This window comes from Cetorhinus maximus, chromosome 22 (assembly GCF_964194155.1).
Source record: "Cetorhinus maximus chromosome 22, sCetMax3.hap1.1, whole genome shotgun sequence".
Taxonomy (NCBI): domain Eukaryota; kingdom Metazoa; phylum Chordata; class Chondrichthyes; order Lamniformes; family Cetorhinidae; genus Cetorhinus; species Cetorhinus maximus.
Window position 1 is genome coordinate 11,301,178 of NC_135900.1, and position 12,540 is coordinate 11,313,717.

The window sequence follows — 12,540 nt, forward strand, 5'->3', positions numbered from 1 at the left end:
CTGAGTTAATCCATCAGTCACTAGAGTTAATCTTTAATTCACTGAGATTTAATACCTTCCTTCACTGGAGTTAATCCCTTCATTCACCAAGAGTTATTCCCTTCATTCACTAGAGTTAATCCCTTCCTTCATTGAGAGTTAATCCCTTCCTTCACTGAGAGTTAATCCCTTCCTTCACTGAGAGTTAATCTCTTCCTTCAATGAGATTTAATCCCTTCCTTCACTGAGAGTTAATCGTTCCCTTCATTGAGTTAATCCCTTCATTCACTGAGAGTTAATCCCTTCCTTCACTAGAGAAATTCCCTTCATTCATTGAGAGCTAATCCCTTCCTTCAATGAGATTTAATCCCTTCCTTCACTAAGTGTTAATCCCTTCATTCACTAAGAGTTAATCCTTTCATTCACTGGAGTTAATCCCTTCCTTCACTGAGAGTTAATACCTTCATTCACTAAGAGTTAATACCTTCATTCACTAAGAGTTAATACCTTCATTCACTAAGAGTTAATCTCTTCCTTCACTGAGAGTTAATCCCTTCATTCACTGAGAGTTAATCCCTTCATTCACTCAGAGTTAATCCCTTCCTTCACTGAGAGTTAATCCCTTCATTCACTGAGAGTTAATCCCTTCATTCACAGACAGTTAATCCCTTCATTCACTGAGAGTTATTCCTTTCATTCACTAGAGTTAATCCCTTCCTTCATTGAGGGTTAATCCCTTCATTCACTGAGAGTTAACCCCTTCCTTCACTGAGAGTTAATCCCTTTCTTCACTGAAGGTTTCCTTCCTTTGCAAACATTTTCCTTCCTTCTTTGAAACCCTGTCTTTCATTGGGAATCCCCTTCCTTCCAATTGGCAGTGTTCCCTTCCTCCTCTGGTTGTAAGTGTGATCATCGTAAAATGGCAAGATCCTAAGATCCAAGATCCTAAATAAATGTGTTTGAAGCAGTTCAGAGAAGTTTTGCCAGAGTAATACCTGGAATGGGTGGGTTGTTTTATGAGGAAAGGTTGGGCAGACTGGGTTTGTAACTGCTGGAATTTAGAAGAGTAAGAGGCAACTTGATTGAAACATATAAAGATGCTGAGGGATCTTGACAGGGTCGATGTGGAAAGGATGTTTCCTTTTGTGGGGGAATCTAGAACTGGGGGTCACTGTTTAAAAATAAGGGCTCGCTCATTTAAGACAGAGGTAAGGAGAAAATTTTTTCTCTCAGAGGGTTGAGAGTCTTTGGAACTCTTCTTCAAAAGGCAGTGAAGCAGAGGCTTTGAATATTTTTAAGACAGAGCTATATAGATTCTTGATAAGCAAAAGGGTGAAAGGTTACCGGGGGTGGGTGGGAATGTGGAGTTGAGGTTACATTCAGATCAGCCAAGATCTTATTGAATATCGGAGCAGGCTCGAGGAGCTGAGTGGCCTACTCCTGCTCTTAGTTCGTATGTTTTTAAGAGGATTTGTACCACTAAATATGTGCTAATTTATTCATACATTTTCAACTGGTTCCAACACCTACTTTGGATGGACCCTTGGGTCCTCCACTCCCCTCACCTCCTGAAGGCCTTTGTCCACCTTACCGCCTACCTGCAAACCTTCTGTACTCGGTCTGCAGATACAGCACCTGCTCTATTTATATTATACACTCGCTTCTAACTTCACCAACTGTCTGACAATATGCTGATTGTTCAGTGGTGAAGTTGCTCCCGTCACTTAGCAACTGCATGACAATTTGTGGCCAACCTTCTCCTCATTCCAGCTCCCCTCTCCCATGAGGTGTGCAGCATTTGGAATACATTGGGTGGAATCGTCCCAGATTTGCACTAAGTGCAGTAGTACGCGGGAAAAAAAGAACGCTTTACCCACTGGCCGCATTGGCAGCTTTTCATGCCATATGGTCCCAATCCCACCTCATTAATGCATTCCCGGGATACACGCCGTTTCGATGGCAGGTGGGCTCTCATTTGCCCGGCACGCCGTCACCTCACCGCTTCCTCATGCCGGGCGCCATATTTAAAGGCAGCCGTGTGCACACCTCTTAGTGCTTCCAGCCCAGGATTGCGGCACAGAAGACATGGCCCTGAAAGGCAAGAAGACTGCGGTCTTCCCGATTTAGTGACACGCCCTAGAACGCCTTTTGGACAGTGTGGAGACCCCCTGCGATGTCTTCTCCCTTGCTCTGGCCGCAGGAGGTCCAGCAATCTCACCACTCTGTCTTGTTAGGTGATGGCGGGGGTGGTCAGTGCCAATGCTGCACCAAAGAGGTCTGCCATCCAATGCAGATAGAGGATGAATGATCTCATCCTTACCCCCAGGGTAAGGCAACCATCTCATCACTCTAAACTCACACATTCACAAGGCCATCACACATTCACTGGTATCTCACTCACTGCCAGCTCAAGGGACATCACCACTCACTCTCTCACACACACCCTCACATCTCCATCCAGCCTCATCTCCTCTGGAGACTGCCTCCTCAGCCCTCACCATCTTGAGGCCACTTGCACAGATCAACATGTGCCCCCCCCACCCCACACACACCCTGAGATACCCCCTTTCCCCAGTACAGCCCTCACCCTGCAGCCTCTTCCCTTGTCTGAGGCCACTTCTTCCCCCTTCCCCAAACAAGCCCTAGCCCTACAGCCATTGAAAAGCCTCCCCTGCCTTACGGCTAGTCTGTTAGGTAGAGACCTGCCCACGAGCCCCCACTAAAAGCGATATGGTACTGCCTGCAAAGCCTGGCGCTGATGACTGCGAGTGCTGCCCGTAGCAAGGTAGGCAAACAAACCTCTAACTCCCGAGTGAAGTGCAGCTCACCAGGTGCACGTTGCTTATGTACAGATGTGAAACACATCAGCATACAATCGCGCTGACGTGCTCAGATGATCCAGCGTGGAGGGATGATTCAGGTGAGCTGGATCTTCTGATGATGATGTGCAGAAGTATTACAGCGAAGGTCCCAACACCCGACGAGGGGAAACGTGGCCCACCATTGACAGATATCGTGAAACCAATGTTTGGCGTTCTCGCCATATTGTCCACTCAGACCACCGAACATGCCCGACGCCAACGGGCATGGAAAATTCTGCCCATTCTCTTCAGAATATGTGTCAATTTGAAAACAGCGGCTTCACTCCGACCCAACAGGGGTGTCGATAGCGTAGTGGTATTGTCGCTGGACTAATAATCCATGCAACCCAGGGTAATGTTCTGGGGACCTCAGTTCAAATCCTGCCATGGCAGATGGTGGAATTTGAATTCAATAAAAAAATCTAGAATTAAGAGTCGAATAATGTCGATTGTTGTAAAAATGCACCTGGTTCATTCATGTCCTTCAGGGGAAGGAAATCTGCTGTCCTTACCCAGTCTCACCAACATGTAACTCACAAACTCTTAAATGCCTCCTGAATAAGGGCAATTAGGGATGGGCAATAAATGCTGGCCTAGCCAGCGACACCCACATCCAATGAATACAAAAAAAAACTGCCAAACATCCATTGATCTGGCCTGGAACTGAAGGGAAAACACACATGTGCATTAGCAGATTGTCTCGTCTAAACACTGAGGAAAGAATAAAGCAATCATCAAACCTCATTAACAGCAATGCCTATAATGTGACTCAGATACAGGCCGGGTTGACCTCTTTGGGCCATAATATTTTACATTAATGTCACTTAGAAACATAATGAGCCCAGTGATGATCACTGTAATTGAAATTAATGAGTCCACTGCTGCTGATGCAGGCGAATCTCTCATATTCACACTTTAAAATATTTGAAAAAATATAGTGCCGGCTTCCCAGGTTCAGTGTGAGGCAAGGGTGAAGGGAAATAGGTGACAAGGCAGGAGCTGAAAATGGTTCTGTGCACACAGCAAAATTATGGACGGGATCTTGTGTCCCCCTCTGTGGCGAGTTTGGTGGGGTTGGGGTTGGGGGTGGAGGGGGTCATTTAATCACGCGAGAGGGTTTGGGTGGGGATCCTGTCATCTTCCCACCTCCACCCCAATTAAGTCTGTGGCGGGAAGACCTGTGGATGGCCTTCCTGCCCACTGCCAATTCAGGCCCTTCAGTAGGCAATTAATGCTCACCTAAGGGTCTCATCTCCCTGCTGCTGGTATTAACCCTGGAGCGTTTGCTTACAGGGTCCCGGTGGGGGGAAGTCTCTTGTTCAAGGGCACTCAGTGCCTGATCAAGAGAACCCAGCATCAGGAAGGGGTGGGCCTCACTGAGAGCCACCCCCTCCCTCCCTTTCTGCTGACCTCCCTACCCACACCCCATGACTCCCACCCCACCTCCCCATCTACCATCACTCACCTGTGCCTGGGATCCCTCCTCAATCTGAGGCCTTGGGCGGGTGTCGTACCGGCAGCAGCCACCGCCTCCCCAGTGGCGCTGCTGAGTAGGGATGTAAATCAGAGGCTGGCATCTCTTGGCCAATGGGACTTCCAAGTCTGAGGTCCTCGAAGGTATAGCCTCTCCTACTGTATATCAGGGGTCACGAGATTGTTCTTGGATGCTCTGACCAATGAGCTCTAAGCGCGGATAATCCGGGTTGCCGGGTGGGGGCGGGGGTGGGGAGGGTCAGTGGCGGGGCTTCTTGTCAAGGACCTGGTTCAAGAATGTAGCATCTGAAAGGCTCTCTGTAATAAAGTTAACTATTTCTTGTTGAAACCTGTCCGGTACATCAAGCCATTACATTTGGCGGTGAGGGTAAAATATCTCCGACGCTGCACCTCACCTTGTTACCGTGAGTACATCGAATCTTAAGAAAAAGAAAAGACTACTCACCAGTCATGCGACTCTTCAGCAGAATCGACCCTTTCGACACGACTATGGAAGCCTGGAGCCAGTATGTAGAGCGCCTTGGATTTTATTTCCTAACAAATGAAATTACCGTGGAGGAGAAGCAGAAAGCCATCCTTCTGCGTGTATGTGGTAACAAGACAGACAACCTCATCCACAGCCTGACAGCCCCAAACACGCCCAATTCTAAGTCCTTTAATGAATTAGTGGCCCTCGTGAAAACACAGTTCTAGTTGAAGCCATCCATAATAATGCAGAGGTTTAAGTTTAATTCAAGAGTTAGGGCCCTGGGAGAGTCCATCGCAACCTATATAACGAAGCTGAAGCAATTGACAGAACACTGCAGCTTCGGAGACACACTCAATAATAAACTGCAGGGCCGATTCGTTTGTGGAGTTCACGACGATGCCATTCGGTGCCGTTTATTTGCAGAAGTCAACATCGATTTGAAGCGCACTATGGAAATAGCACTAGCCATGGAAAGTGCTGTGAGAAACTCTACAGCACATACAACATGGCGCTGTTCTTCATGTGGGGCAGGAACCTACCACTGGGCGTGGTGCGATAACCAGAGACACAGCATCGAAGTGAGAGGCAATGTCCGCCGTTAGCAATATGAAAAGACCTAGTAGAAACACTTCAGCAGCGACTCCAAGGTTAATCTGTTATAGATGTGGGAGTGACCACGTACTGGACACCTGCCGATTCAAGGAGGCAGAATGCCATTACTGCCATAAGAATGGTCACTTAATAAAGCAATGCAGGGCAAAATCGAAACAGCCCATACAGCAGCAAACCAACCTGATTGCATTGAATAATACAACAGAGCCTGAAGCTGCCGATACCGACATCTATTCCCGGTACAACATCAAAGCGGTAAAAACTGAACCTGTCACTGTCACAATCCAAGTTAATGGGAAGCCACTAATAATGGAGGTAGATACGAGAGCCTTAACCACAGTGGTGGGAGAGCACACATTTAAATACCTAAACGAAGGTACCCAGCCACTAAACCTGGAGTGAACAACTGCTTGATTGAAGGCATACACTGGAGAATCCATACAGGTAAAGGGCATCACCACAGTACCCGTGTCCTATAGGCAACAGACAGCCCAGCTTCCAGTGTTCATAGTGACGGGTGAAGGACCGAGTCTTCTGGGCCGAGACTGGTTCCAAAAAATCAAGCTCAACTGGTCTGAAATATTCCACTTGAGAACAGGAGGAATTCCTGAACTGCAAAGGAAATACGACAGTGTATTATGTGATGAATTAGGGAAGTTAAAAGGCTTGCAAGCAAAAATATATGTGGATTCTCAGGCGACCCCCTGTTTCTTTAAGGCCAGACCTGTGCCTTATGCTTTAAAGGTGGATGCAGAGCTGTGCTGGTTAGAAAAGCTGAGCATCATCCAACCTGTCCAATTCTCAGAATGGGCAGAGCCCATAGTCCCAGTGGTGAAACCTGACCAAGCTATACGCATTTGTGGGGACCATAAATTGACCGTGAACATGGTAGCTAAACTAGATAAATATTATATCTCAAGGATAGTCGACTTATATGCAAAGCTAGCTGGAGGCAAATGCTATTTCAAACTGGATGTGAGTCATGCTTAGCAACAGTCAGAGCTGGATAACACGTCTAGAGGGTATGCAACCATCAACACGCACAAGGGTCTGTATCAATATACTCACCTACCCTTTGGAGTATTGTCTGCATGTGCAATCTTCCAAAGGACAATGGAGAGTCTTTTGCAAGGACTTCCCAAGTGGTAGTATACCTAGATGATGTTCTGATCACAGGGTCAGCTGAACCAAACACTTGGCCAACCTGGAAGAGGTGCTAAGAAGATTCTTGGAAGCTGGTGTACGATTAAAGACAGAGAAATGTACATTCCAAGTGCCAGAGGTTACTTACCTGGGTCACAGGGTGGAGGCCATGGGTTTGCATCCAGTAGGAGAGAAAGTTATGGCAATCAAAGATGTGACCTTTCCGTCCAGTGTAACAAACTCAAGCCTTTCCTGGCTATGATCAACTATTATAGCCATTTCTTGCCAAACTTGTCAACAGTGTTAGCACCATTACACTTGTTGTTAAAAAAGAATCATCGTTGGTCGTGGAATTCACAACAGGATGAAATCTTTGTGAAAGTTAAGGAGCTATTACATTCATCATGTTTATTGGTACACTATAACCCATCGAAAGAATTGGTATTAATATGTTCTGCGTCTCCTCATGGTGTGGGAGCTGTGTTATCACACAGAATGGAAGATGGGTCAGAAAGGCCCATTGACTATATCTCCAGAACCCTCTCCACAGCCGAGAAGGGTTATTCCCAACTAGAAAAAGAAGGTTTATCAGTGACATTCGGAATGAAGAAATTCCACCAGTACCTGCATGGATGACATTTCACCATTGCGTCTGACCATAAACCATCAATGGGTTTATTGAGTGAGGATAAGGCCATTCCGCCAATAGTACCAGCAAAAATTCAATGTTGGGCTTTGATATTATCTGTATATGAGTAAACCTTTATGCACCATCCGGGCTTACATATTGCAAATGCGGAAGCACTCAGTCATCTCCCGTTACCAGACAGCATTGTACATGTTCCAGTGCCACAGGAAGTTGTGTTTGTGCTCAATTTCTTGGATTCTTTGCCTGTGTTTGCAAAACAAATTAGAAATTGGATGAACAGAGATCCAATTTTGTCATAAATTTGAGATCTTGTATTGCAAAGGTGGTCAAATTCACCAGTGTCTGAAGAGATGAGACCATTCCATGCCCGAAAGACAGAGTTATGTTGTCAAGATGGAATCTTGTTGTGGGGATCAAGAGTTGTCATCCCTTCACAGAACCACTTCAGAGAACCACTCCTGATAGAGCTTCACAGCGCATCCAGGCATTTCAAAGATGAAAATACTTGCGTGAAGCTATGTCTGGTGGCCAGGCATTGACAGTGACATTGAAAGCATGGTCAAGCACTGTCTCCATTGTCAGCAACGACAGAAGTTTCCTGTTTCAGCTCCACTGCATCCGTGGGAGTGGCCTGGTTGACCCTGGGTTAGATACATATTGATTATGTAAGACCATTCTTAGGTACCATGTTTTCATTGATCGTAGCTGCGCATTCTAAATGGATGGATGTGAATGAAGTCAGATCACCAACATTGAGTGCAACTATCGAGAAGCTGCGCCAATGTTTCAGCCTACATGGCCTACCAAAAGTCATCGTTTCCAATAACAGTAGTCTTTACCAGTACAGAGTTTCAGAGATTAAATGGAACCAAACATATTAAAACAGCCCCATACCATCCGTCATCAAACGGTTTAGCTGAGAGAGCTATGCAAACTTTCAAATCTGGAATGAAGAGGTTATCAGGAGGTACTCTAGAAACTTGACTTTCCCACGTTATTCTCAGTTATCATACGACACCTCATTCAACTACGTGTTCAACACCCTCTGAATTACTGATGAAATGCCGCCGATGTACAAGGTTAAGTCTGGTGTTTCCAAACTTAGAGGGGAGGTAGAGAAGAATCAGAGTAATCAAAAACATGTATCATCTGAAAAGCTCGCTGTAATAATGTTAACTGTTTCTTGTTGAAACCTGTCCGGTACGTCGAGTCATTACTCAGGGGAAGCCCCGCCGCTGGCCTGTTAAGTGCCTGAGTGGCACAAGGTGCGGCAGGCCTTCCTGAAAAGAGGCGACATGGGTGTGTTGCCAGCTCTCCAGGCTGGCAACACACCCCTGTTGCCTCCACAAATGGCATTATCTGTCACTGTACCTTCTCACATTCCATTCCTGTAACATGCCATTTCACTGCCTATTTCATCAAAGTTTATATATTTTTAAAATTCATTCTCAGCAGGTGGGCATCACTGGCAAAACTGGCATTTATTGCCCACACCTGGTTGTCCTCTAATTGCGGACCATCTTAAACTTTCTAATGTTAACAAGAGGTGGAGGAGTGGTTGTGAAGAGTGCTGGAGGGGTGGTGAGGTTGCTTGTGTTTTCCAGTACAGTACTGAGGGAGTGCTGCACTGTTGGAGGTGTGTCTTTTGGGTGAGATATTAAACAGAGGTCCCGTATGCCTGGTGTGGGGGATGTAAAGGATCCCACAGCACTATTTCGAAGAAGAACAGGAGAGTTATCTCTGATGTCCTGGCCAATATTTACCCCTCAACCAACATCACTATAACTGAGGCTACTTCAGAGGGCAATTAGACATCAACTATGTTGGTGCGGGTCTGGAGTCACACGTATGCCACACTCTATAAAGATGGCAGGTTTCCCTCGCTAAAGGACACTAGTAAACAGGATGAGTTTTTGCAACAGTCCAACAGGTTCACAGCTGCATTTACCTGTACCATTTATTTCATTTCCAGAGTTTCGAAACTGAATTCAAATTCTCAAACTGCACTGCAGGGATTACGAACGCACATTCTCTGTGTTACCAGATCAGCAATTTAAAAAAGTATATTTTTTTGTTGGATTTATTCAATGTTAAAAAGGATTTTCAACCATCATTATTATTTCATTGTACCACACAATCAATGTCATGATGACAAAAATGAAAGACTTGCATTTACATAGTGCTTTTCATGATCACCAGACATTTCAAAGCACTTTTCAGCCAATGAAGTACTTTTTGAAGTGTAATCACTGTTACAATGTAGGAATCATGGCAGCCAATTGCGCACAGCAAGCTCCCACAAACAGCAATGTGATAACGACCAAATAATCTGTTTTAGTGATGTTGGTTGAGGGATAAATATTGGCCAGGACATCAGAGATAACTCTCCTGCTCTCCTTTCGAAATAGTGACGTGGGATCTTTTACATGCCCCACACCAGGCATATGGGGCCTCAGTTTAAAATCTCATCCAAAAGACACACCTCAGACAGTGCAACACTCCCTCAGTCCTGTACTGGAAAACATAAGTAACCTCACCACCACTCCAGCACACTGCACAGCCATTCCTCCACCTCTTGTTAGTTTAGTTTGTTTCCTGTGATGTAACTAATCCAATAATTTAATCCCCATGACCAACCGACCCTCTAAAGTGCTACTGACTCAACAATAAATAGTTATTGCACTTGTATTCACGTTTTACAAAATAGAATCTTTTAATTTTGATGCAGTGGCAACTCTGATAAGGTAACAGTCAGATATCTAAAAATGTTACTGATCAGACATTGATGTGCTGCTTTGTAAATTGGATTGTTTGCTTGTTTTGGTCAGATCAGCTTCTATTAACGCGATGGTGGGAAATGGATAGTCAGGGGATTTAATATTTCATGGATTTGTAGGTACTGGAACACAGGTAATCTGGTTAAATTTTAATGGAGTTCTGGCAGTGTTTCTAACCTTGAGACATTTAAAAAAAATTTTATACTTTGGTTGCAATTTGATGCATCCACAAAGGCAACAGGTGAGGTAAACAGTGCACATGTGTGAGTCTCTTAGCACTCATTAACTTTTGCTGCTCTAAATAGACACACACAATCACACAATACACGCACAGGCAAACAAACACAATCACACAGAACACAAAGAAAACACACACACACCCAACACGCAAACACTCACAACACACACACACACACATTCAGACACTCACACCAGCAGAGCACACCAATATACAACAGTCATACTCACAGAACATTCACACACACAACACTCACAGACAGCACACACACGCACACACACAAAACTCATATGCGCACCCACTTGCATATAAATACACACTCATGCTCATTCTCACACACACAAACCCACACACACACACATCCTTGAACAATGCCCACACACACATGCATGCACACAAAACACTCATTGTCTGCACTGTTTTATATTTTGGCAGAACCCGATTGTAATTTTTATGGAGGGAGACATGTTGAAGTACAGAACAATAAAAGGGATAAAGGAATAGAAACAGGGTCAAAAACAGGGAGATAAACAAATGTAAATAAAATTCTGTGATTCTGTAAAGAGGTAAAGAGAGTGAGGGATATGAACACTGAGGTACATACAGAAAAAGAAATCAAGTAATTAAACAAAGGGAGATATACACTGACAAAGAGGAGAAAAATGCAAATAAAGACAGATATACAATGATATCAGAGATGCAGTGAGAGTGAAAGGACATAAATAATTATACAGATTTAGGGAGAGAAAGGTAAGAAAATAGACACAAAGAGATATACCCATAGAATAAAGAAGAACTATAGGTTGGAAGAGATGAAGCAGAGGGGAAGGACCAGGTAAAGAGAGTGAGGAACACTATTATAGATGAAGAGAGATATAAACACTGATATTGACACACAGAGAGTTATAAACACTGATATAGACACACAGAGCGAGTGATATAAACACTGTTATAGACAAAGAGAGAGGGATATAAACACTGATACAGACACAGAGGGGAGATATAAACACTGATATAGACTCAGAGGGGGAGATATAGACACTGATATAGAAACAGAGAGGGAGATATAAACACTGGTATTGACACAGAGAGGGAGTGATATAAACACTGATATTGACACAGAGAGGGAGATATAAACACTGGTATGGACACAGAGAGGGAGATATAAACACTGGTATAGGCACAGAGAGGGAGATATAAACACTGATATAGGCACAGAGAGGGAGATATAAACACTGGTACATACACAGAGAGGGAGATATAAACACTGGTATAGACACAGAGAGGGCGATATAAACACTGATATAGACACAGAGAGGGAGATATAAACACTGACATAGACACAGAGAGGGAGATATAAACACTAATATAGACACAGAGAGGGAGATATAAACACTAATATAGACACAGAGAGGGAGATATGTTCACTGATATAGACACAGAGGGGGAGATATAAACACTGATATAGACACAGAAGGAGATATAAACACTGACATAGACAGAGAGAGGGAGATATAAACACTGATATTGACACAGAGAGGGAGATCTAAACACTGACATAGACACAGAGAGGGAGATATAAACACTGACATAGACACAGAGAGGGAGATATAACACTGATATTGACACAGAGAGGGAGATCTAAACACTGACATAGACACAGAGAGGGAGTGATATAAAGACTGATATTGACACAGAGAGGGAGTGATATAAACACTGATATTGACACAGAGGGGGAGATATAAACACTGACATAGACACAGAGAGGGAGTGATATAAACACTGATATTGACACAGAGAGGGAGTGATATAAACACTGATATTGACACAGAGAGGGAGTGATATAAACACTGATATTGACACAGAGGGAGTGATATAAACACTGATATTGACACAGAGAGGGAGTGATATAAACACTGATATTGACACAGAGAGGGAGTGATATAAACACTGATATTGACACAGAGAGGGAGTGAGATAAACACTGATATTGACACAGAGAGGGAGTGATATAAACACTGATATTGGCACAGAGAGGGAGTGATATAAACACTGATATTGACACAGAGAGGGAGTGATATAAACACTGATATTGACACAGAGAGGGAGTGATATAAACACTGATATTGACACAGAGAGAGAGATATAAACTGTATAGACACAGCGAGAGAGATACCTAGGCCCGGAATTTCCATGCCCGCTGGCGTCGGGTGCGCTGCCCGGCGTGAGCAGACCATATGGCACGATTTTCACAACAGTGTGAAACCAGCTCACGATCGTCCACTCAGCCCACCGATGGCAGCCCGCATTCTCTGCCT